Source organism: Lemur catta, chromosome 12 (genome assembly GCF_020740605.2).
Source record: "Lemur catta isolate mLemCat1 chromosome 12, mLemCat1.pri, whole genome shotgun sequence".
In the NCBI taxonomy this organism is placed as follows: Eukaryota; Metazoa; Chordata; class Mammalia; order Primates; family Lemuridae; genus Lemur; species Lemur catta.
The window spans coordinates 45,486,638-45,514,448 of NC_059139.1; the positions used below are offsets into that span (position 1 = coordinate 45,486,638).

Consider the following 27,811-nt stretch of genomic DNA (forward strand, 5'->3'; position numbering starts at 1 on the left):
ATTAAAGAAAAACAAAACTGTTTTGGGCTAGCTTCAAGTAACACCAGATATCTAATTATCATGGAATCACTAGTAATAGAAATGTTTAGACAAAACATACAGGATTCTATCTGGCATGTTTAAGCTGTGTGTGTGTGTGTGTGTGTGTGTGTGTGCTTGCATGTGTGCAAGCATGTGTAATCTTTCTCTATAAACATACACCTGCCTGAGACAATTTAAATGCCTGGAGGGTATGAAACTGGAGACAGAGATTGGACTGAATTTCATATTTAAAGCTTGTGAAAACAGCACATTCAAATATAACCAAGATTTCAACTCTGAGAATTTGAACAAAGGGAGGAAAAAATAGATATATTTATGGAGAAAGATGTAAGCAGCCCCACAAACTCTTGTTTTGCAACAATGTCTGGAATGTAGCAGACAAGGCCCCAGGCTCATCGAAGGCCAAAATCACATTCATGAAATTAAATCATCCTAATGCAAATGTCATTTCATGAGTAGAGACTGAAACCAAAGTGTGAAGGACACTTTCCAAATCAATGTAAAAGTGTGCAGAAATAGCTGGATCTAAATTGAATGAGAATTGTGTGACAAACTGATGAGGTGGTGAGGAAAAGCCAGTTAAGATACTGAGGGGACTATTCTGAGAGCCTGGATACTATAGACCAAATCTAGAAGAAGAAGATTTTAGGTAAAGAATATTTTCTTGGAAGATTTGGCAAAATAAAGAGTTGTTTTAAGTGTTTTCTCAGAACCTATTTTCTGTTCCTTGAAGCTTTTTGACTTTGAGTGGTTGGGAATGACTTGGTTCTGGTTGATTTCAATCAATCCATCTCCCTTCCTCCCTCCCCTCCACTCCCACCCTTCTGTCTTGGTTATGAGTTACAGGCTGATTCTGTTAGATCATTAACTTTCTTTGGCTTTCTGATAAAAAGGGTACATTTGATAACATCATGTAGTAGAGCATTTTGGAAATGGCCCCATCAAGGTTTCATCTTCATTTATTTTGATTGAAGAAATGGTGAGGCTAACCTGAAACAGTTAAGCTGAATGAGTGAATAATGGAGTGAATAAATAATAAAACACCTTTCTACTGAGGGGCTCACCTGGACACAGGTAGCTCATTTGGGTCTATTTAATAAGAACAAAATATGGGTGAATCCAGCCTATAGTTTATAGAACTGCCTATAATTTCTAAAACCCTTGGGTTTTCTGAATGAACCCCTATTCTGTAGAAACAAATGAGAAATTCAGCATGAGTAAAGAATGTTCCTGCCTTAGAACTTTTTAGGGAGGACTAAGCAGGACACACTTTTGGAGTGTCCTTGGTGTCTCTTACTCCAGAAGAAAAGAGCCCTGGGTGATTCATGTCTGTGAACTTCATGTGGACAAAGAATGTGGGGGGTATTCAAGGGAGGAATGAGCCCCCTGTGTGAACACCCTAACACCTCTAACACTCAGCTCACTGGGTGTTAGAGGGCTATTGACAGATAGTTTTACTATAAAGCCCACACAGCTTCATGGTGAGCAAGAGAACAAGAAGAAAGTCCTGAAAACAGTTGAGATAAGCTGGCTATTGATCAAGACATATTAAAAGACAAAATATATTGGCACCAGAATTAGATTAAGGTGAACAATTCTCTATAATTTATTTTTAATGACCTTTAAATAATATAAATTCATTACCATTATAAAATTTAAGACTGAAATATCTAAGGAAGAAAATTAAAATAATCAATACTACCACCACCAAGAGTAATTGATAATATTTTGGTTTGTTTCTTTAAGTCTTTTACCATGCATGAATGTTTTCCTTTACAATGCTGATTATTTACTATATATTTCTACACAAGGCATAAATAACACTGCTGTAGACAACTTTGTTCATAAATCTTTGTTACATCATCATCATTTCCTTAGATTCTCTAGAAATAGAATTACGGAGTGAAAGCATATGAATTTTCAGGTCTTAATACATATTGCTAAACTGTTTTCCAGAAAGGTCAACCTTATTTATACTTAAATTGCTCATTTCTTTAAATATATCTTTTTACCTTATATGACTCCTTTCATTTGCTTCTTGTTTAGGTTTTATTAATGTTTCCATCTGATAGAGGCATGGGGAAAATATGCAAGTTTTGAAGTTCTAGAGTCCAAGGGTCTGGAATCCCAGCTCATGTATCACTTTCCTGCCAGGACTATCCTGGTCCTTGTAAGGCTTTGTGTCAGTCCCAGTTTCCTCTTCCCCTGTGCTGTTTCATCAATCCATTGGGAAGTACACCATTAGATTTCTCCCTGTTATAGGGATGTGAAAATAACTAGGAATCCAGACTCTCACTCCTAAGCAGAAACAGAACAATCTTGACATGAGCATTTTATCTCTGATGTGGATGACGACCTAGAAAACAGCCCTCAGGAGCATGTGGATGCTAATGAGCCACAGGAGGTGAGAGAGTCAGATCTGAACTTAAGGTGAACGTAATAAACTGAAACGGTCAAGGGAAATCTAGTAAGGACACATATAGCTGCAGTCCCCAACCTCTGGGCCACCCCTGACCCCCCGTGGAAAAACTGCCTTCCATGAAACTGGTCACTGGTGCCAAAAAGATTGGGGATGGCTGACATATAGAGTTCCAGGCCCAACATATTTCAGCACCAGACTATTCTGATCATGAGAACCACCAAATGCTAGAGTTGGCTGAGACTTTTCATCTAAATATATATATTTTTTAATCCAGAAGGGGAACTCTTTTCCTCTGAATAATTCTCACCTGCTCATCTGATTTAGGTAGCTTAAGTGAGTTCTTTCAACAGACAGTGGTAATCTCCAAGGGAAACCACATACACTCCTTTTACCTCAAAGATTTGGACATTCTTTGTTGCAGAATATCATCTGATTAAGTTCTATAGGATTACAGCATATTGTTTTGAAGTTAAAACAGTTTACTGCTGACATTTGACCATCAACCCATGGTCCACCACGGACTCCAGTCCATTGTTGCCTTGTTTTCTCTCGGGGGTCAAATTCCTTTTATTTAGAAACAGCACAGTAGCATTCCCACTTATTTTTTTGTGTGTAATTTTTAATTCTGAGAAATCATTTCTTAAAATGCCTGACATTTAAGAAAATCTGGCACTGTGTTGCCATCACTGAAGCCAAGTATCACATGTGTAGAAAGTAGCACAGTTTAGCGTGCTGAGTGTGCCAAATTTTCCTTAAAATTAACATTTGTGCCATATGTTGGTACCCTAAACTCAATACTTTTTTGGCTGATGAAAATGCAAAAGGAAAACATTCCCAGACTGAGTCCTGTTCTCTTTTTTTGAAGACACTGTTTAAAAGAAATTAGCAATAATCTTCCCTTGGAAGTAAAAATGAGCGCCTGTTCTTCAGTTCTTGGTGAGAGAGGGGTCAAGCATCCAGTGGAGTCAAAGCCAGAAGATCTGAGCTTGTCAGGCGAGTGCACCTGAAGGCATCAGCCCTGCAAGATTGTCCCGTGCTCTCAATTCACTATTCAGCTCCTCACACTGTCTTGAGTAACAACTTGGAGGTGGAGTCCAGCTCCTCCTCCCTTATTATTGATGTTCGACAGGGCAAGGTAGACAGGAGGAGGCCAGAAATCTCTCCCTGAAGATGAGAGAGCCTTATGCCAGACACTTAGTGCCCAGGCAACCCAAGATGACAAGTGACCTATATACCTCTCCCTTGTGAGTCCAAGATGCTGGGTCTCCTGGCCTTTGAGGTCACATTCCCTCTGACTTCCTTCCTCAGATAGCCCCTGCATATCTCCATAGCATGGAGCTTCCAAAACACGAGGGAAAAGTAACATGCTTTGCGCTTGTGAGCCAAGCATATGCGCCTTTCTGTGTGCTGCATGCAGTGTGCTCTGTCCAGGTGGTGATGCACAGCCGCGCTCCTGGGCACCTGCAGAGCTCTGGCAGAGTTTGAGGCTCTCCTTGAACCACAAGAGGCACAGCCTTTTGCTTATAAATATTGACCCTAAACTGTACCCAAAGGGAAGGACAAGAAGGCAAAGTCATGTCACCACTAAAAGCACCAGAAATATTCAAACTATGATGGGAATTATGTGCCTGGGGCTTCATTCTACTGTATTTTTAAACAAGAATCGCATGCTCCTGGCACTCACGCAGGCTTTTGCCTGAGGCATACACAGTATTTAAGGGGAACATTTGAAATCTGACCATTAGTACAACCTAAGAAGGTCTGAAAAGCTGCTTTGAAAAAAAACTTTTTGTTATGGGAAAGTTCAAATTACAAAAGTGGAGAGAATCCCATAATGAATTCCTATGCCTCCCACCCAGTTTCAATTCATGATCAGACTCATTTCGTCTATACCCTCCCCACTCCCCCACCTCCCAATTAGGCTGACTTTGAAGTAAGTCCACAATATCATATTATTTCATCTATAAATATTTCAGAATGTGTCTCTTAAACGTAAGGATTTTTTCTTAAAACTTAGCTGCAATACTATATTGTAGCTAAAAAATCAGCAGTTTCATTAACATTTAAATAGCTGGTCAGTATTTAAATTCCTCTGGGAAATACAGCTTTTTTGCTTTGGAATGAAACCATTCTTGGAGTTTTGTCAGTTTACTATTGAACTAGTCAATTTCTCACCTTGTTCAAATATCATAGAAGACTTTAGAAGGTTGGAGGGAAAGGTCTCCTCAGTAGCCATGACAAGATAAAGAGAAGGAAACATTATTTGGTTTTCCTTAACCTGGAGTCAATGATTGTTAAGACTGAAATGGTAGGTACACATTATCCGGCCCCACCACACTTCTTCGTTGTAAACTGAGGCAGAGAGAGGTAAACGGATGTCCTCAAATACCCACAGCTAATTAATGACAAAGTATTCAATGTTAAAATTTAAGAGGCTCTATTTAAGGCCTTACTTACTTTCTAAATTACTATAGAAGGACCTATATTTCCAGAGCCTCATGCATGGCTTTAAGACTTGTGTGGTGGCCTGGTGGCTTAGAGCTGTCCTGTCCAATTCAGCGCTCACTAGCCATGTGTGGCTTTGAACACCCCAAATGTGGTCAGTCTCAATCGAGACAGGCTGTACATGTAAAATGCACACTGGATTTCAAATATTTAGTAAAAAAAATAAAAATAAAAGTATCTCAATAATTATTCTATTGATTACACGCTGAAATATTAGTATTTTTTATTTATTGTGTTAAATAAAATAGGTTATCCAAATTAAACCCATCTGTTTCTTCTCACTTTTTAATATAGCTGCTAGAAAATAAAAAATTACCTTTATGGCTTGAATTATATCATGTTTCTATTGGACAGCAGTAGTTCAGTTACTGTGTTTTAGATGCGGGATTCCATTAGTTCATTTTACAACCAGGCCATGGGGCTGGAGAGGGCTGGGGAAGTCATCTGTCACACCAATCTCTTGTAGGTAAGGCCGGACACTAAATCATCCTACAGCACATCTTATGTTTAAAGATTTGTAAGAAAAGTAAATTTTCTGACTTTCCCTGTGGGTTAGTCTAACACAAGTAGGTGAGGTCTACAATAGTTGAGTCTTACATCCACTTAGATAATTTTAAACAAAACACTAGTAATTATTCTTGGGCTTCCTCTCTCCATCAACCCTCGTGGCCAATCCAAAGCCATTCCTACTTTCTAAATACCTTTCAGATCTCTGCATTTATGCTCTCCTCATCTCCACAACCTACTCCCTGGTCTAAGAACCACACTCTCACCTGAGCTGCTGCTATTGCCTCATGCGCAACCTCCCACCTCTCTCTTGCTGCACTCCCGTCGTTCATTCTCCACACGGCAGCCATAGTGAGCTTGTCAACGGGCAGGCCTGACCGTGCCATTCCCCAGCTTGAAGGCCTTCAGTCATTTCTTACCGATCTTAGGAGAAAATTCAGACTCTGAACATGGCCTGCACGCCCTGTGTAGTCTGACTCCTGTCCGTCTCTGCAGCAGTGTCTTGCCCCTGACCCCGGGCTCTGCATTCGACTCATGCTGGCCTTCTCAGTTCCTCACACACCCTGTGCCCCTCCCTCCAGAACCTCTGCGCAGGCCGCTCCCTGGCCCAGAACACTATTCTCCTCCCTCTGCCTCCCTCTGCCCGGCTGGTGCATATTTGTTCAGTTCCCAGCTCCATCATCCCTTCCTTGGGACCCCCTGACCAGGCAGATGTACCCATTTTGACACCCAGCACATGTCAGAGTGGTCATCTTCCATTTATTCGTGTGATTATTCATTTAACATCTGACTCTGTCAGTAGTCTGCTTGTTCCATGAGGGCAGGGATCCTGTTAGGTCAGGGTCACTATAGTGTCTGACCCATAATAGACCCTCAATTAACAGAAAAGAACAAAGGAAGAACAATGAGAATGTGGCCTGCTTTAGCTGTGTCTCTTCCTCCCTTTATTATTAATACCTCTTGAGTGGAGAGGGGACACATCCATCACCTTCACAGCTAGCATCCTCCCACACAGGCCACCCGAGGGCTCTGGTATATGGATGAGCAAATTCTATGGGCTCTGTTTTCAATGTCTGTCCAGAATCCAACCACTTCTCACACCTCCACTGCCCCTACCAGGGTAAGCCACAACAGCTTCCTTCCAGGTTATTGTAGTCGCTTCCTACCTCTTCCCCTTACTTCCACCTTGATCTCCTGTTAGCCTACTCGATACAATTGCCAGACCCATTCCATTACACTGTAAATCAGATCTTGCCACCTGCTCAAAACTCTCCAGCCATTTTCCATCTATTTCAGAGTAAAAGCCAGAGTCTGCACAGCAGCCTGCAAGGCTCCACGTGATGTCACTCCCTGCCACCCCTCTGACCTCACACCCTCCCACACTCTCCCTCACTCACGCCATCAGGTCCTGTGGCCTCTGGTTGTCCCTGGCACACACCAGACATTCTCCCAGCTCAGGCCCTCTGCACTGGCTGTTCTTGCTGCCTGGACAGCTTTTCCCCACATACCTGCACAGCTCTCTCTGTTGCTTCCTTTAAATTTTCACTCAGTATCACCTTTGCTATGGGGCCACCCTAACCCTACCCCACAAATACTCCATTCTCTCTCCTTCCCTGCCTCATTTTTCTCCATATTCTCTGTCATACTATACAGCTTAGTCTATTCATTGTCCATGACCGTCTACTAGAATACAGGCTCCATGCACAAAGGAATGTTTGTCTTCTGTTTCCTGACATGTCCCTGCCGCCTAAAGCAGTGTCTGGCAGGAGGTTGCTGCCCGGTAAATATCTGCTGAATGAGAGACTGAAGTTCAGCTTAAGCACATGAAAAATTGGCAGACTTGGGTGAGAGCAGCCATGCAGCGTTGAGCATGCAGAGCTGGCCTGCCTTGGCCTGTGAACTCTGGGCTAGTTCAGGACAGCTGAAGGCTCCCTGCATCCAGGCTGGCTGCCCAGTCTGCCAGTTCAGTTCTGACGACTGTCTGTGAGGCCCAAGGAAAGAGTTGGGATCCAGAGAGCATCTCATTGGCTCCTCCCAACATCCTCTCCAGTTCCCCCTCCTTTACCCCACGCCACACAACTCTCTCCCTTTCCAAGGACACAACTTGGGCTATTTCTAAAACTGAGATTCTGATCCAAAACAGTAGCCAACACATAGTGCATCTCCATGTGCACAGGAAAAGACAGGAGACCTGAGCAATTTCCTGGCCCTATATTTTTCCATTCCAGTAAATGAGGCCTTCTTTAGCTCAGGAATCTCTCTTTGAACCAAGTCACTGCCTTAACAGTGCATGCTGTTTGCTACTGCCTGGCTTGTTTCTTTGTTCTCTTATTTTCTATTTTAAGTGGTCAACAACTGGGTCCCTTCTGTTGTGAAACTTCAACAACCAGCTTTACCAGGTGTTGACTACTAGCTAAGTAGTCACATATAATGCTACTGGAAGAGCTTCCTACCTAAATAGACATTTTGTTCAATAATACATAATACCCAAATTGCACTCTCTTCCTTCAAAGACTTTGCTCTCTATTAGGTTGAGCAGCACTGGAGTTCGTGCTTTATGTATTGGACACCAGCAAGGTTAAACAAATTGCCTAAGGCTACAACTTGCTTTGCTTCAGACAAAGTATTAGCATTTCATCTTTTTTAATGGATAAGAAAAATATAATGAATAAAAAATGTAGCTTTTTAACATCAGTGTTAATCAGTAAATTAGTTCTGAGTTATTTCCATGTACTTATTGGGGCCATATTTGGGGTTCTTCCTTGTCTCCTGGTATCATTTCATGGTCCTCTTCTCCCTCCTCTCCACCCCCTCCCACTCTCCCTTCTTACCCTTGTCATCTCTGGCTTCTTGGGTACAGTAGCTGCCAAGGGCACCCACCATACCCTCAACCTGACAGCAACTCTTGCTCTTCTCCCTCAGGGACCTGCTTTCAGATAAGTGTATTGTTGTTACAGGATGGGGAAGGCTTAAGGTCAAGTTCCTAGGGCTGGTGGAAATCACAGAATAAGTTAGTGTATCTTCTGGCCTATCAATTTTATGTAGTGGTGAGTAACTTAAAACCTTTTAAATGCAAACAAATGTGTATGTTATGGAACAGAATGCAAAAAAGCAGGACAAATTAAAGTCTGAAATTCCATCTGTAGCAGACCACTTAGGATTTCTTCTTCAGATTTTTCTCTCCCATTAAGGGTACTTGGAATAGAAAAGTGCAAGAAGAACTGACATTACAGGGAGCTTCCTCTAGGCTTCAAGGAGATGAAATTCTGGGATTGATTTTCTAAGGGCTAGTGGAATCAATCTTGTTATTTTATTGTTTCTTTGAGCAAAAAAAATTTTTCCCCTAGAGACTGTTTTGGCTGAAAGTAATAGAGGGAATTTTGGGCATCCTTTCCCCAGGATTATAAACATCCACCCAGTTGCAGTCTTATCAAACTAAGAACAGAGTGGTCCTTTCCTTATTATTTAACAAATAAAAGCAATAAGCAAGGAAACTTATGACACTTGATACAAAGATTAAAAGAAAAATCTGGCATATGTTCAAAGATAAAAATTCTGTTACATATGATTTCATACTGAATGTGTCAAACCCCTGAAAGGAGAATTGAAATGGATAAAATGAAACAATGGCTGATCCACAATGATTTTGATTTGGCTTTAACCAGTCCACATCCCGGTGTACATGCATACCCTCATAACCCCCAAGAACACTTCAGCGCAGCAACACCTTTGAGAGGGGAGGTTGGGCACCAGGTATGTAGCGAGTTTGTGGAATATACTCACCGTAGGAGAGCAAAGATCTCGGGAGACAACAACATAAAACCTGGCTTTGCAAACCGGCTCCCCCACTTACTGACTTTCCTAGCCTTCAGTTTCCTCAGCTACAAAACAAAAGTAATAACCCTTGATGCAACAAATATTTCTAGCTGTTCTTCCAGGCATGTGGTTGGATCGCATCTCCGTATCCCCTTTGTAGGTGGGCATGGCCATATGACCTACTTCGGATAATAAAATGTGATCATAAGTGACATGTTTGTCACTTCTTTGTGGAATCTTTGAGAAGTAGTCCATGATTCCATACAATTTTCTTTCCCTCTGCCATGGCAACCTGAAATATTTCAGGTAATAGTTGTTCTGTCAGTCTGGGGCTTAAAGTTAAGATGACCTGGGTCAAAGCCACAGTTCGTCTATATAATAGATAAGTAATAGAAGTGAGGCATTAATCCTTGGGTTTTTTCTTTCTTTCTTTCTTTTAAGCTGTGGAGATTTGGAGGTTGTTTATTACTAGAGCATAGCCAGTCTATCTAATGTACTCCTTCATGAATCTGGAGGAAGATTAAAATAAGGTACCTAATAGGTAACGTGCATGGCTCACGGAAAACGCTGAACAAATGCTAGTTCTTTCCTCCCTTACCAAATTTCTCTGCTTCATGGTTCTTCCCAGCCCATCCTACCCGGCCCTGAGCTATGCTACTCTTCAGAGGGTTGTTTTCAGTTTGAGAAGAATGAACTTTGTTTTAAGACCTTTTGAATTATTCCCTAACACCCTTTAAAAAAAATGGGAGAGTCCCTGAGTGGAGCAGAGTTGGGAATTCCCATCTCATGGGAAGAGAATCTTCTCTCTGAAATTTATAAAAAGGAAAGGAGCTAAGGGTCTTCTCAAGGGAATCAGCCAGAAAGTAAAACCCACGAACTCTGAAAATTTCCAACCACAGAGAATACTTCATGCTTCAGCACCATGCTGCGATCACAGAGCTGGGGTCAAGTACAGGATCTTCTGGGGATTCAGTGCTGGCTGTCCTCGCAATCCGCCTGTCCTGGAGGGAGCTGGAGCCCTTCATCTGCTTGGGACCAGCCTTCTTGACATTTTAGCCTTAGCTTTTTCCTCACTGGCTTCTTAAGAGCCCCCCCTCCCCCTCCCCATTCCAGGCTGCAGCTTCAAGGGTGTGAGAAGGGAAGCGGACAGGGCCACTGTTGCTGCTTTGGCTAAATCACTTTGAGTTAATCACTTAACAACTTAATCCATTAGACCATCGACCTAATACCATTTGAGAGTGTTTAAACCTACTTTGGAAATAAAAGTTCCTACCTAAAATTACTCTGAAAAGCCACGTCTTTTAGCTTTATTCAAAGGATAAATCATAATTGACCAATTTAGAAGGCATTCATTAGGGCTGTGCGCCTTCAGATTGTTGAAAATTTTGAGAGTAGGGGAAGGAAAGAGGAATAGAATACAGATGAGATAAAGTTGAATAAGGCCTCCACTTTTGAAGTCAGTTCTCAAAATGAGAGGCAAGTAGGACAGCCCTCTTTTAGAACCTCAGTGGGGAAGGAGACATGCAAGATGACAGGGAGAGCTTTCATTCAAGAGATTTGTATGAAGCATCCGTCCAGGGCAGGTACTGTGCTGGGCATGGAGGGACAATGGTGAGAAGACAGTAGTGGCCCTGACCTTCTCAAGGAGGGGGACAGCATTTCCATTTGGGGTTCATTTTTCATCAAGCAAGACTGTGTGTGCATTACGGAACTTTAATATCCTTGCCCACCACCAACCACTGGATGCCAAATAGTGCCCCCTAGTCATTGTGATAACCAAAAAACACTCTCCCTATTTCCAAATGCCTCTAGGGGGACTGGATTGCCCCCAGTTGAGAACTACTGAATTTGTGTATGACAGTTGCTGTAGGAAATATAACATGGAGCTTTCAGCAGGGCTTAAAGGATCCCAGCATGGGTCAGTGGAGCCAAGGAGAAGCCACAGAGAAGCCCATTCTGAGACTTCCTTCCTCCCCCTGAGATGGCACTTGCTGTCTATATCTTGTCCTGACCTGTGGACTCAGGGTTCCAGGGAGGCAGGACCAGGTCTGAGGTGCTGTGGAGCTCTCAAAAGACACTAAATTTAACTGGTTTGGGGAGTGAATAGAATTATTTGAAGAAATAGGGAAAAACTATACGGGGTGGAGATTGGTTAGAAAGAACCCCCCAACATTCCTTGATAGTAAACTAGTTGGCCTAGTAAACAGATGTAGAGCTGACCCACAGCCCCATGGAAGGGGCTTAGAGACTAAAGGTCCATCATTTCAGAACTCACATTATCTGACCACTTTGGGGATCTGGTGTACACTTTTATCAACTTGAAGCCCTGCTCCTCATTTTTAGGTTTCATGTGGTTATTTGGGAGAAGAGGAAGCATGATGAGAAAAAGGGAAAGTAACATGAGCACCTGGTATAGCCAGGCAAAGTGCTAAGTATGTTCAAGAGAGTTATATCACAGACAGGCTGATCAATGTAGACGGAGCATAAACCTGGGAGTCGGGCAGCCCCAGGTTTGAACTCTAGGTTTCCCCCTTTTCAACTGGGGCAGGTTGCTTGATCTCTGAGCCTCAGCTTCTTCATATGGAAAATGAGGATAAAAAAATAACAATAGCCCAATGTGCAGGGTTTTTGTAATATTTCATAAAAATAAGACATTTAAAGCACCTGGTACCAGAAAAAGACACTCAATAAATAGTAATTGTCCTAGTATTTGATTTTCCTAACACTGATAAGAAGATATCTTTATGGTTATACAGAGGAAGGAGAAAGACCTAAGACAAGATTAGTGCTGGGATCTAGAATAATAATAAGGCAGACCAATCATTTTTATTCCAAGTTTCTTATTTATTTATTCCAGGTCCCTTCACTGGGCATTTTGAGTAAGAATCCCAGCAGTTGCTGTGGCTCTATTCTGTACTGGCCAAAACCATCGGGACGGCGGGGGGAGGGAGTGTTCTGGGTCAAACATTACAGACAGGGACAAATTAGAGAGTATACAGAGGAATGCAACCTGCTGGAGAGGAGACATACACCCATACCTACTGAGATGCCTGCTGCAGTCTCCCGGTATTTCAGAAGGAAGTATGTTGGAGGCCTGCGTTCTTGGTAGGGTATGTTTAAGTACTTCAAGCTGACAAAATAAATGGATTTGTTTCATTTGATCCCAGTGGTAGAAACAGGGCCAGTGAATGGAGGTAACTGGGAAGTATATTAATCTCCAGTGAGTATAACCACTACTGGAAAGTTCTAGAAGGCTCAAACTGGGTCTTACTGCTTTGGTGTCTGTAGCATCAGCACAGAGCCTCCCCACATGGGAGTGCCAAGGGGCACTAGCTGCCGTCATTATTACTGCCTGGTCTTGGAAAAAGCAGTCGATTCCGAGAAGCTGATTGTTTCTTCATTGGCCCATCTGCCTGAGACCTTCGTTAAGAAAAATGTCAGCTGGCTCTAAAAACTCAGGGCAGCCCATCTTTTAAAGTCTAGCAATAGGTTCTTTTTTCCTACCCTCAAAGTTTCACTTTGCGGCTGGGCGCGGTGGCTCACGCCTGTAATCCTAGCACTCTGGGAGGCCGAGGCGGGTGGATCGCTTGAGGTCAGGAGTTCGAGACCAGCCTGAGTGAGACCCCCGTCTCTACTAAAAATAGAAAGAAATTATCTGGCCAACTAAAATATATACAGAAAAAATTAGCCGGGCATGGTGGCACATGCCTGTAGTCCCAGCTACTCGGGAGGCTGAGGCAGTAGGATTGCTTAAGCCCAGGAGTTTGAGGTTGCTGTGAGCTAGGCTGACGCCATGGCACTCACTCTAGCCAGGGCAACAACTCGACACTCTGTCTCAAAAAAAAAAAATGTTTCACTTTGCAAACACCAAAAAAAAAAAAAAAAAAAAAAAGGGTGGGGGGGCACAAAACAACTGTTTCTATTAGGTAGAAGTTTGTTTATGTGATAAAGCTAAGTAGCCATCCATGGGATGATATGAAAGTGAAATTTTAAGCTAACATTGAGCCTGCTATGAAAGGTCATTCTAACTTCCTTTGGCCGTCTCATAACTGTGGTCCTCAGCATTTTGGTTTATGGCAAGAGAGCATTGCTTCTCTCCTATTTAGACAGTCTAATGGGCTTGTTTCCTCTTACGGTTTTGAACGCAGAGCAAAGCCTGTACTTCATATCAGTTCTAGGCCCAGACTCTTCTCGCCTGATCCCTTAAATGCATGTTTTGATGCATCTAGCAGATAAGTTGATAGACTGGTAAAGTCTGCTGGGCCAGAAAATACAGCAACATCATGAGCTCTCTAGCTTGAGCTCACTCAAGTACATGTTCCCGAAACACAGCATCTGTGTAAAAGCAGCTGTCCTGACTGCCTGCTTTTGACTAAGGAAACACAGATGAGGAATCACGTCTCTAGAACCGCCCTTTAATCCTACTTTACATTTTAATTTATTGATTAATTCATTCCAAAAATGTCTATTGAGCCCCAACTGTGTCAAAAACAGTTGCACGTGGTGCTCACCAGCCATCATATTTGCTGAGGATTTCCTGCATTAACATGCGTTATCAACTCATGCAGCTATTGCAGCTCCCCATGAGATAGGTACTGCTCTTTTGCCCATTTTGTCAGTGAGGAAACTAGACACAAAGAGCTTAAGCAAACTCTCAAAGCTCACACAGATAATAAAGAAAGGAGCAAGGAGTTTTGGGGGAGATAGTTGTTAGATGAAGGAAGAAATGAAGCATCAATGATGAATACTTCCAGGCACTTTCTAATCAAACATACAAACTTATTATAGGTAGCAATTTAAGAATTGAAATGTTCTTTGCACCAGAGGACCCAGATTATTCAGAACAATTTGTTAGTGAACCCTAGCTCTGGTCTACTTCAGTGGATTGCAGACTTCTCAGCTCAAGGACTTCCTTTGTAAATTTTAAAAACAAACTCATTTTGAAAATCCCTAATGAGTTAGAAAAAATACAAATAATCAAAAGTTAAATTGAGCTTAGTAACATCTTCATATTAATTTATGTTGAATGAATGAATGAATTACTATAACATAACCGAATTTGAAAAACAGAGGTACATATACCTCTAAAACATTATTTCGTCAATCCAAAAGCATTAAGTGCTTGACATCCACACATAGACTCTTTGTAATAACTCCACATTCCCCCGAAGATCCACACAGCTGTATGACTTCAGCTGAATCATTTATCCTCTCTGAGCCTCAGTTTCCTCATCTCTAAAGTGGGGATAACAAGAGAGGTTACTTCAAAGGATCTGAGAGAATTATGTGAGACTAACAAGAGTTTGGAGGGCTCTTGTCCTAGAAAGTACAAAAATAATTTAAGACAGTCCCTGACAAATATAGTCCTAATGAAGTTAAGGAGAGCAGACACACATGAAAGAATTAGTAAGCAGGGGAAACTACTAAACCAAACAGTGCCTTCCAGAATCTAGTTCTAGAATGTGATCTGATAATGCATAAGGCAAAGAGTATTAAAAAGGAGTTTACTGTCACCTTATATACACAAGGGAAATTCGATTCCTTAAAAAGTTGTGGAGTTTTGTTGTTGTCTTTGTTTTGGTTTGGTTTTTGGTGGCGGGAAGGCTGCCAATCTATGGCTGAGACACTTGAAGGTAGAAGGACCCACAGAGAATTGTCTGGATTTAGACACAACCCCTGCTGCACTACACTGGGACTAAAGTTGGGAAATAGGGGTGTGCACATATCACAGTAAGTGAAGATTTTTTTTGTTTGGTTTGCTTTGATCTGAAGCAGCAACTCATATTTATTGAGTGACTACCATGGAAAGGAGGTTATGCAATGGTCCTAATATTAATATTTAATAATATTTTGATCCAAAGGTAATTTAAGGCACATTTATCACATAAATGGAAACTCACTATAACTTAACTGGCTCAATCCCCCGCATAATGTCACAATCTTATAATTTTACAGCCTGCATCCATCACATTTTGAGGATAAAATTGACTCCAGGGGATGGAATCTTGGAAGAAGTTTTCCTCAGTGATACTGGTTTGGGAGCAGCAGAATTTACTCCAGCCTCTCCTTTTGGGTTGTTGGGTTTAACAAACAAGCTTTTCCATCACTGCCTGGAATCTCAGTTCACATAGTAATGAGTCCACACCTGTCCACTTAGATGCCTCTCTTTCCCCTCAGCCCCAGCAAAGCTCCTGGTCCGTGAGCAGGGGGGTTCAGATTGATAATTCAAAGGGCTAACAATTTATTAAATATTACTATGAGGCAGGTACTGTGCTAAGCAATTACATGAATTAACACTCTTAATCCCCACCCACGGAGTGTGATGCTATTTTATACCTGTCATACAGATGAAGAAAAGAGAGGTGAACTACCCGTGGTCACATTGCCCGCCAGTAAGATGGTTGGGATTTCATCCCAAGCAGCTGCCCCTAAGACCTGGGTCGTAACCACTCCTCTATATTGTCTTGCCACATCCCCCCTGGCTTTCTGGGCTGCCATCTCACCCTGGTTGACACTTGTATTGTACATGTGGCCAAGAGGATGGGGACCCAATAAATTGAGAGGCAACTGAATGAGAAGGAATAAAGCCTTTGGTTGTGGCTTTCTATGTGGCATTTGGCGACATGCTGGCAGGCAAAGGACAAGAGGAATATAGATGATCCTCCTTAAAGAAATTCTCAGAGCATGGAACTTGAAATCAGAAGCGTACTTAGAGATCAACTCATCCAAGCCCTTCATTTTACAGGTGAGGAAACAAAGGCTCAGACATTTGCCCACTATCACAGAGCTGGTGCGGCTGACCTGGGTCTCAAAAAACTCCTCTGTCTTTCTCCCTCCACCCTCTTGTGTGAGTGAGCATACATGTGCATGCATGAAGCAAAATCTATTGTTAACAGTAAGTCTATTGTATCCTTCTAGAGCTATTCTATACATATCAAAAGTATATATATATATTTTTTACAAAAATGATAGCACTGTCTGCAATGAAAGCAACCTTGGCTATTTTACTTAACTGCGCAGGCTGGAGAGCGCTCCCTTACGGGAATGTACAGAGCTGCCTCATTCTTTTTGTTTTTCCCAATTATTTTAAATAGCTTTATTGAGGCATAATTTACATAATATAAAATTCATGCCTTTTAAAATATGCAGTGTGATGACTTTTAGAAAATGTATACAGTTGTGCAACTATCATCAAAATTTAATTTTGGAATAACTTCATCACTCCAAAAAGTTTCATTGTGCCTGTTAGCAGTCTATCCTTGCTCTCACTCCTCGCCTCAGAAAACCACTAGTCTACTTTCTGTCTCTATAGCTTTGTACTTTAAGAAATTTCATATATATGAAATAATTCAGTATTTATTGCATGCCTGATTCCTTTAATAATATTGTGTCTGGCTTCTTTCACACACAGTGATGATTTTGAGATTCATCCACATTGTTGCATATATCAGTAGTTCCTTTTTAATTGTTGAGTAGTATTCCATTGCATAGATATAACAAAGTTTGTTTATCTACTCACCAATTTATGAACCTTTGGATTGTTTCCAGTTTGGGGCTATTATGAATAATTCTAGGGTAAATATTTGTGTTCAAGTTTTTATGTAGACTTATGATTTCAGTTTTTGAGGATAGTTACCCAGAAGTAAAATTGCTGGGTAGTATGATAGATATATACTTAATCATTTAAGAAACTACCAAACTATTTTCCAAAGTGACAGTACCCTTTTACCAGCAACATATGAGAGCTCTAGTTTCTCCACATCATTACTGACATTTAGTATTTTCTCTTTTTGGTTTTCAACATTTTACTAAGTGTGCAGTTATAGCTCATCATGGTTTTATTAATAGTTTACATTTTCACAGTCTAATGGTATTATGTATCTTTTTATGTGATTATTTGTTATTTTTGTATCTTTTTTGTGTGTGTAAGTATCTATTCAAAACTTTTGCCCATTTTAAAATTGGGTTGTTTGCCTTATTATTGAATTCTATGAGCTTTTTATATATTCTGGAAACAAGTCCTTTATCAGATATATGTTTTACAAATATGTTCTCCTAGTTTGTGGCTTGTCTTCTTGTTTTTATAATGGTATCCTTTTACTAAAGAGCAAAAGGTTTTAATTTTGATGTAGTCCAGTTTATCAATGTTTTCATTTATTGTTTGTGCACTGTGTCAGAACTAAGTCATTGCCTAACCCAAAGTTACAAAGATTTTCTCCTGTGTTTACCCTTAGAAATTTTATAGTTCTAACTCTTACATTCAGATCTATGATCTACTTCAAGTTAATAGATGTATATAGTGGGAGGTCAGGGCCAAAGTTCATTTTTTTCTTTTATATATAGACATTGAATTGTTTCAGTACCATTTGTTGGAAAGACTATCCTTCCCTCATCGTATTACCTTTGCACCTTTGTCAAATCCATTGGACAGATACCTGGAGTCCATTTCTGGATGCTATTCTGTTCCCTCATTTTTTAGGGCTGCATAATATTCCATTGCACAGATGTACTGTACTTACTTTAACCAATCTGTTACTGATGGACAATTGTACTGTTGCTATTTTTTTTCTGTTCCAAATAATGCTGTGGTGGATATATTGCATTGTAGGTATGTCTTTTTGCATCTCATATTTGTGGAGCAAATTTCAAGAGGAGTAATGTTACATTTTGACAGACATTCACAAAATGCTCTCTGTAGAAGTTTTGCTAATTCACAATTACCCCAAAAATGTCTGAGAGCACTTTCCAGAGCCCTTGAAACAAGTATGCTAATGAATGTTCCATCTTTGCCAATCAAGTAGATAAAAATGGTATCTCATAGTTTTAATTTGCATTTTCTTATTATGAATTAAGATGAGTATCTGTTATTTTTTACATGTTTAAGAGACAACTATATTTCATTTTATGTGAAATATGTGCATCATGATTTGCTCATTTTTCTGTTCATATTAAGTTCTTTGTGATACACATTGCAAATGCTTCCCCCCATTTTTTGTTTGTATTTTGACTTTATTGAATTTTGATCCTGCAAAAGCTTTTCGTTTTACTGTAATAAAATGTATAATAAATATTAAGGCTTCTGGGTAAAACTAGAAAGACCTTTTCTACTCTGAGATTCAAAAAAACCAAATCTCTCTTTTTTTCTAGTATTTTTATGTTTTCATTTTCTTAAAGACAATTTTTTAGTAGAATTTTAGGCTCACAGTATATTCTTATTTTTAACATTTTAAGTCTTTGATCTATCTGAAATTTATTTTAATTTAAGAAATTAAATTGGAATACAAGTTTTTTTCCCAAATAGCTATCTAATTGTCCCAACACTATTAATTACGTAATCCAACTTTCCCCTCTGATATGCAATGCGATTTTTATCATACACCAGATTCCCATATGCATTTGGATTTGCTGCTGTCATCCATTCACGCATCAGTAAGCACACTCAAACCTCTGTCCTCTGACTCCAAGCACAGCATTCTTTCCTGTATTACTTACATTCTCAAAATGACACACAGTAGTGAATGAAGTGCTTTATGAATTGTTTGCAATAACACTTAAATCTTCTCTCACCTTCTCCCTGCTGCCACTAGCTAACAATATTCAAACTGTTTTTAACATCCCTAAGAAAAATATAATTAGGACAGTTAACCTGGAAGTGTAGGGGACTGAAAATCAGACACTACATTCTTGAGTCAAATAAACAATTTGGAGCTAACCTACTGGCTCCTAATCTTTTATAAGAGCCAATGATCCTGGATAGATGGGTGTGTGTGTGTACACTCAAGTGTGAGGCACGTGTACCATGTGCTTAAGAGATAGCACTTTATTAGGTAAACCAACTCCCCTTCCCAAACTATCCATGTTGGTTGAAGAACAAATACATTTGGCATTTTCTGTCCTAATCCTTCTGAGATGGGATTTGCTCACCATTAAATGTCCTTCCCAACTGCGTGTATTAAAGAGGTGATGCTGAAATCCCTCTCCTGGGAGACTCAGAAGGGGGAAAGGAGCCAATGTAAGTCATGCTAAATAGTCAGATGTGTCTGAGCACATGGAGCTTGTGAAGACACGCTGAATGGGATTGCCTTCCTCAAAAGGGGGCAGAATTGAGCTGCACCTTCTTTCCCTAAATCTGGGCTCTCTGCTCCTTCTCCAATATCCCTATTCAAATCTTGAGCCCAGGCTGCAGCCAGAAGATGCGAACTGTCTGTCCCTGGAAACCCTGACCCAACCTGAGGCAGGTGACTGTGCCGTGACATCACTGTAGTGCCAGGAGGGCTGTGGCCATGTCAGAGGAGACTCCCACTTGCTTACTCCATCATTGGATATCTCCCCATGTCATGAAAGATGATGCTCTGATGCTCGTGACAGTCCCTCCTTGCCCAGCTCTCTGAAAACCAGGTAGAAGGCGGTGAGATTCTGGATGTACCTACTAGCAGCCTCTTAAAACTTCTTGCGTGGTCCTCACTCTAAGAATTCAAGTTCTAGCATTTCAGGAACCCCATCTTGATTAAGTATAGTGCTCCTTAAAAGTGCTCGATATATACATCTTTTAGGATAATGCTGGAAGACCCCTCTTTGTGCTTTTTTTTAAACTGAAAAAGTTTTCTGGGAGCGGAGGGGGAGAGAGAGATGCTCCACTAACTACACTGTGGGGAAGAAAATGCCTGAACTAGAAAAACAGTTAGCAAGAAACGAGTGGTGGGCACTATTGTGGTGGGTGTTTCGTGAGATTGTTACAAACCCAAAGTTCCTCCTCTCCCTGCGCGTCCGTGGAAGCAGGCCAGAGGGCCTCAGTGGTGGGGGGCCAGCCGCAGGCTCTATCCAGGCAGAGGCCTGGTGTGTACAGGCTGCACAAACCAGAGGCTGTTCCGGTCCTCTCCCTCGCTCTCTTCCTGCCCTGCTTCCTTCCCCCACCCCTCCAACAATAGTCCCCTCTTGATTTCTGTTCCAAGAGAGAACGGTGAGTCCCCGATGCAGAGGAAACGTCTAACTGGGAAGAGTGAGGTGCGTGTACTGGCATCTCCTCCTTGGCTGCGGTGCTGGAGACTGGGGTCTTCCCTCTTTCCTCTGAGGAAGACCCCTGGCAGATAGCAGGACTTCTTGCCTCCATTCACAAGCATTCAAGGGAAGAAGCTGGCAGAGTCCCTTTTCTTCCTGAAAGGACTCTGGTGCGCTGTCTTGCACGCATGCACTATTGTTTTTAAATATTTTTTTAAGCTGTTGAAAAAAGCTCAACTTTTTTGTAAGGTCATGTACACAAACTACACATCACTGCTCTCCCCAGGCACTTTCGTACCCTGAGCCAGTAGCTTGGGTAATAGGCAGCACTTTGGTCCCTTCCCCAGATTTATTAGATTTGGGGAAAGGCCTGGAAACCTGCCCCAGGTGACTCTGATGATTGGTGCTCCAAACGTACCTGAAAAACAATATCCCAGCCCTTTCCTCTCTGAGAATGTTAGGATCTCATGGTATGGAGTTAACTTGCTAGGGAGACCACAGAAATCACACCTAACATTGCTCAGAGCTGAATAGAATTGAGACTCATCTAGTGATGCCTATCTTATTAGAATTATGTTGTCTTGGACAAGGTTAAAGTTAACAAATGGCTTTGTAACTCCTCAGAATAGGGATCTACATTCCAGGTTCAATCTGTGTGCAATAGATCAAGATCCAAAGGCAGTGCTGCTCAAATTGGATGTGCAACGGAACCATGTGGAAAAGTTGTTAAAATGCTGATTCTGGTTCAGTAGGTCTGGGGCAGGGCCTGAGAATCTGCATTTCTAACAAGCTTCTAGGTGATGCCAGGCGGCTGGTCCTTAGACCACATTTAATGGGCACTGCTTTAAAGGACACTTAATTATTAGCTACAGATGACACTTCCCCTTAATGAGAAACCTGAAAACAAGCAACATCAATTCAGTGACCTTGAGCAAATCATTTACTTTCTCTACTCTGTTAAGCAAGGTGGTTGCCTTTCTTCATCGCCAAGAGGAGAATAAAACACTTCCTTTTTAGAATGGAAGGGTTAAGTGAAATGATGTATATAAAGTTCTTAGTAGGCCCCAAACCTGGCAACGACTCCTCCGTGAATGTATCATCGGTGGTGGTAGTAGCGTTAAATCATTCTCCCACTTAGTATCAGTGGCCATCACAGAATAACGTCAAAATGGAGCCATAACATATCAGGGGAAAAAGGGAGAATGGTCCAGAACTGTCTTTGTGTGCCCCTGGTACTTGACGCTGAGGAAATAGGCTTTATCAACGTGAACAGAGAGAGCTTTTCAGTTTCTACTACTAACAACAGAAACCTTGGACCCAACATAATCAGCATCATCCAAAATCTCCATTTGTCATTAGGCATTTATATTTATCACTTTAAATTTGCCAAATAAGTGTAAAACTGCCTCAATCCGGTATTTGCTCATCTTAGCTGTCCCCATTGCCTTTAATTAAATAAAGGAAAGGGTGTCGTGCTCAACAAGGACATCACATTTCTCTCCCTGAATTCACCCCATGGTGTTTTGTAAACTCAGTCCAAGTGGCATTCCTTTAACTTGGATTTACAGCCTGTGCCTATAACAGACCAGAGAGCTCTGAGCATTTCCTACAAGGCTGAATCCTGGCTCACAGCTCTTTTAGTCAAGGAAAAACAAATGACCATTCTCTCTCTTGCCAAAAACGATTTGCTAACCCATCATCTGCCCAGAAAATAAATGGAAAATATAATGCAACCAACAGTCTTTTCTGTGTATCTATCTTATAAATGCTAATCTTCCATGAACAAGTGGGCGGGGGACTTGCCAAGATGACAGTTTAATATACATGTATCAGCCCCATGCACACAACAGCAAAACAACCCCATTCCAGGCAATTCAGGTGAGGGATAAATCTGTCAAGTTGGCAGTTTGGCATTGTCTAGACTCCAAAAAAGTTTGACTAACTTTTTTAGTCATTAACTACTTCACTTAGTGTTATATAAAGAGAGCATCTTTCACTCTACAGCCCACTTATTCATTAACTCATCTATTCAAAAATACTTCTTATGCATTTATTGCATGCTATGTGCTATTTCCTGTAGTCTCTGGGCAAACATTAATGCACAAAACAAACCCCCTGTCCTTGTGGTACTTACTTTCTAGTGAACATGTTATGCACAGCACCTAATGAAGACATGTTCCTATTCTTTTATCTAAATATCATTGCTTTATGTAAATGTATTTGGTATTTGAATAGTCTAAAAGACCAGTCATTATTAGGCTAGCTGTTTCCGAGGTGCATGTCAAAATATTTGCTGTCTTTATGGTCCTGTAGGACCTATACCTATGCCCATTGCCACTCTATTTCATTAGCCATATAAATATATTAGGAAAAAAAGTGATTTAGGTAGAGACAAAATCACGAACCTCAGAACAGCTTTTTCTATAAGGTATGTATTTTCCTTATAATTAAAGCAGAGTTAATGTAACTTGTGAGTGCTGGTTTTTTAAACACCCTTATCAATCTTTTTGTCTTTCCATGTCACTATCAATTTAAGGACAAGGATCTAACTTCTAAAATAGTCTCAGCACTGCACACATTGTAAAAGGTTTAAAAAAAAACCTTATGAGATCAAATCTACTAATATTTTTAAAAAGTGAATAGAAAAGGTTTAATATCTGTCTACTTTTATTAAACAAAGGATACATGCTCACTATAAGATGCAAATAATATAGACATGCATAAATCAAAAAGTGCTATTTATATTGAATTATAATATTTATCAATCTATAATCAACCTTTTATAATTTATGTATGGTTATAGAACATTAATCAGTATCATCAGATTGCTAGGACATTCCTTATTCCATAATACTAATCACTTCTAGAATAACAATTGATATATTCAAAACTAAGTTCTAGAAAGAATGGCCAATACTGAGTTGGAATCCTGTTTAAAAGCATGGCTCTGAGTACCTGCATTTATAGTTAATGTCAATGTCATCCTGAAGAAGGTGGAGCAAACACTGACCTTTCATCTTAGAGAACCACAGGATGCCAGTAGCAGCATCTCACACTCATCCAGAATTCATCCCCCACCCAGGTGAATTCTGATACACACTCTCACACATAGACCGTCTTGAAAATCACTTACGTAGTCCAGCCTGCCATTTCATAGACAAGAAAACTAAGGTCCAAGCAAGTAAAGAAATCTTTCGAGTCACGCATATAAGGAGTGCAAAGGTTGGATCAGAACAGAAGTGTTCTGACTCCCCATCTAGTCTTTTTTCTACTGCATGCACAAGCCACACGAGAAGGCACCTTTTGCACATCAGTGCGGTACAACTCAGCTTCAATTTGTTTTCCTAAGGTTTAGTGTCCAAACAAATGTCTGTTGCATGAAGCCTCTTATTCTAACAAAAGGTCCTCAATGGTTATAATAACAAGAGGTTATTTATTAGTAGTAGATTCTAGTTGGTTTTTGCTTTCAGAAAGTGGAGGGATATTTAACTAAGACCTAAGTAAAACTATCTTTATTGCTTGACAAACTAATGGGCATATAAGTCTTAAAATTTAGAGTGAGAGAAAAATAGCAGTTGGGTCAATCAGGTACCCTACCCCCAATCCTGCACACACCCACATGGGGATACAGTGCTCTGTTTATCTGTGTGAGGGTGAATGGCTTGCTGCCAGAACGTTTGAGGAGAGAGAACTCCAAGTATGCTCCTCCCTGGGTGGGGGGGAGAATGTCGCTTCAAGTCCTTTTCTCTCTGGCTGAGTCATGGCACAGTCACTGTGGTCTCCAAAAAAGGTGTCTACAGCCTTCCATGGCCAGGGAAAAGGTCACCCATGACACAGAGCTCTCGAGCTTGGGGAAGTAGGTGAAAGGGATAAATGTCTACAATATAATTAAGATCTGTTCACACATTCATTTAAATAGAAAACTTTCATCCCAGACAAACTTTCCCCTGCATTGAGCTCTATTGAATACAGCTGGTATAATCGACGAAGCTAAATCTGGCATTTCCGCCATGAGCAAAATGAGTATCAATACATTAAACTCTACCTCCTTTTATTTTATAAGAATTTCTTATTTATAAGAATTCATAATATCTTCATTCAATATGTGCCCAACTCTAAGGCTACAAGAAATCATTTTAGTTCTGATAAATCCTTGGTATAGTCTTAAGCAAGAATAATCACAGGAATTATAAAGACTCATTCTAGTCTCTACATTAATAAAATACAGTACTCTGAAGGGTTAATATATGAATTAAAAATTACAACTGACATGATTGACTCCTATTACTTGCCAAGAATTGTGTTCACTGTTTTATATCAATAATCAGATTTAATCCTGACAACAACTCTATTGTATTCATGCAATTTTACACTTGGGGACACTGAGACTTAGGTTAAACACGTGGGCTAAGGCCCCTAATCAGTAAGAGACAAAGCTGGAATTCAAACCCAATCTGTATGACGAATATAGCCTGTACTCTACTGTAACTTGATTCACATCCCAGCACACAGACCTAACATGATTTAAAATTAAATTTGTAATGTAGTTGTGTGTATAGTTTAGGCAGAAATAAATTAATGAAATCTTGTCTGTGTCAAATTCTGGATCATTCCAAACTGGAATTCCCCCAATGATATCACGAAACAGCCTCTGATGACCCCAGGGAAGAATCATCCACTGGAAGTTTCCACAAATGCCAACTCACTCCTTGGAGTTGAGTAGAGAGAGACTGAGTAGTAGCGACTTAGACTAAACTAGTCAATGGCTTTTTTCTTCACGTAGCTGATTTTTTTTTTTTTTTACCCAATATCCAACAAATACTCTTATGGCAATGATTTAACTTGAATGGAAACATTGAACATATATTTTTTTCCTTCACAGAAAATAGCTTACCCCCAGCTCCTTAATCTCGAGCCGCAATGAAGATGTGTGCTAGCAGGGGTGCTGTTTTCTGGGCCACTGGGCTACCCCTTTTGCCTTCCTTGTCTTTAGTCTGAGCACTCTGCTGTCAATTGTTTCTTATTGCATCTGATGCTTTTATTCAATCACCAAAACTAGAGAGCGTTGCGTGATGTTGTTTTAATTGGGCACAAAATTAAATTATCAAGAGAAATGAAACTGAAAGGAGCAAGTCAAGATCGCAGCCCTGAGTTTTCTTCTGGGGTCAAAATTGCTGATAAATGATGCAATAATGCCCAAGACGGTCAGCCCCGGCTACCTTTTGACCTGAAGATCTACGAAAATGGAGTGGCTAGGGTCGCTGCTAGGGAAGCTAGAAACCACTGTCGACTGTTACTAGAATAATTTTGCATCCTCAAGCCGGCAAATGCTAATCACGTCTCTTTTACATTGTTTGTTTTATGGTGCTCCTAAGGAAAATCTCTTGTAAAAAGGAGAAGAGAAAGGAGGTCTGACTAATGGAACAAAACCTACACAACAGTCCAGTTCTATCATATTCTCTCGTCCTTATTAAGATGATGGCTCAGTTGCGAATAAAGATTAATTACTTGATTGTGGCTAAAGCATAGATTGGCCAAATTAATTTAAAAATAAGAGTCCAGATATTTTTATCATACTCTTCATAGCCCAGGTCATTTCACTCAGTAAATTTCACAGAAATGAATATTTTTAAAAAGTATGCTTGGCCATTGCCTTTCACCCATTCAGCGGCTCTCTAAATTAAACTACTCGCATTAGTAAACACACACTGTCTTTCGGAGTGATCTTGCTGGCCTATTTTGACAACATGATCTCAGCTCCCTCATGGCTTGCCATGATGAGTTCTTGGTAACGTTATCCTTCATGACAAACTTAATGGAAGCAAGTTAGACTTTTAAAAACTAGATATGTGTATGAGCTTGACTAGCTTGCAGTACTCTATTTGGTGCTTGGAAAACCAGGCACTGGCTGAATGTTTTTCAGTTGCATCTACAGCTTAGCTTTTTCCCTCCTACTGACACAAGTGAATCTTAATCTTCCCATTTTAGTTGCATGTTGTTTTCCAAAGCTAAAGCTATATGCCCCAAAATTTCTGCCTTCTTTTGTGTGGCAGATGACGTCTTCCATTGACAGCAAATAATAAATTTACACTGAATCCACATGTGGAACCTGAGCACATAAGCCCCCCCTACACACACTACTATTTCAAAGTGACATTCCTTTCTTTTTTCAGTGATGCACAATAACAGTCACAAAGTAACAGTCCTCTTTTGGGGGGATGCTACATGGAAAAAAAAAGAACAAGAGAAGGGCACCTCAATCCAGACAACATGTAACAAAACCTCCAGAGCAAACCACAATTCTTAACAGACACCCTGATAAGGTTCCCAAGACACAGAGCTGAGGAAGAGTGAACTCTCCAGTGGGACACATCACACACTCCAGTGGCTCCTGGATAACCTGGCCACGTTATCTGTGCCAAAATTCAGATTTAACCCAGTGTCCTCCTGAGCCCCAGTGCAATTCTATTTCCAGTTCTGGCAGCCTCAGCTCTGCAAAGCATCAATATTCTCTTTAAAAAAAAAGTATAAGCTGAAATTCTGGGCCATCCATCAGTCGTCCCCTTTGATTAAAGACTACACCCAGCAAGATATTTTCTGTTGAAGATGCCCACAGCAGTATCCATCCCAGGGACATCAAAATGGAAGCAGAAATGAGTGCATGGGTAACTTACCAGCTCCTGAGGTCTGAATGGCTGCAGCAGCCTCAATCCTTTACCTGATCCCTGCTCTCTGTGTCTCTCTCCCTCTCTCTCTCCCTCTTTCTCTTGTGTACAGATTACAGGGAACTTAAAGAACTCGCAGGGACAGTGTTTCAAATGACTTAAGAAAGAGAACAGGAACAATACTTCGTTCTCTTTTTCTCAGATGAGTACCTTCGGGAAGAAGGAAGGAAGGGAGGGGAGAGGGAGGAAGTCAACAACCCTTTGCTTTCCTGAAAAAAAATAAGGAAACAGAAGATAGACATCTCATTTTCTCTTAAACAAAATGTTGGAAGGGGCAAAAAAAAAAAAAAAAAAAAAAAAATCTTTGAAAAAAGGAATTCCTCAAATATGCTCTCTGCCCTGGGAGCTTTAAAGAGATGAAAACGCCTTAGTGGCCTGTCCTGTCCAAACAAATGGTGTTCCAGAAAGGCAGGCCCTCCTGAGCTTGCAGGCTCTGGTATCTGGTTTGCAGAACTGACACAGCCAAAAGGGAACAAATCATGTCATGTCGACTCTGAGCAAGGGAAAGTTTAGCCTGCTGTGCTAACGGAGGCAAACCTGCAGCCTGTGAGACAGTGCACCGTGGCTGCTTAGCCCGGACTTTTGGCTTTTCTAGGCCCTTTGAAACACCAGCATTGCTGGAATCCCTCAGCTGACTCTAGATCCTTAGAGTTTTCCCAAGATCCAATAGCAGATTTATGCACCGGTCACTGCACTTTATGCAATGGACCAAATCCAGCTTCCACCTTTGCTAGTGGACAAAAAAGGGAAAGAATAACTTTCCAAAGTGCTGCCAGACACAGTATCTCAGAACCAT

The 27,811-nt window shown here is 40.8% G+C and overlaps 1 protein-coding gene across 1 annotated transcript in view; it reads right to left on the bottom strand.

Annotated features, from left to right (window-relative positions):
• ZNF366 (zinc finger protein 366) overlaps nt 1-27,154 on the bottom strand; it is a 65,366-nt gene extending 38,212 nt beyond the window's left edge. Inside the window, exon 1 of the mRNA XM_045566110.1 lies at nt 26,965-27,154. The gene's annotated coding sequence lies outside the window, so the exon portion shown is untranslated. The remainder of the gene's footprint in view (nt 1-26,964) is intronic.
• Nucleotides 27,155-27,811: the final 657 nt, after the last annotated feature.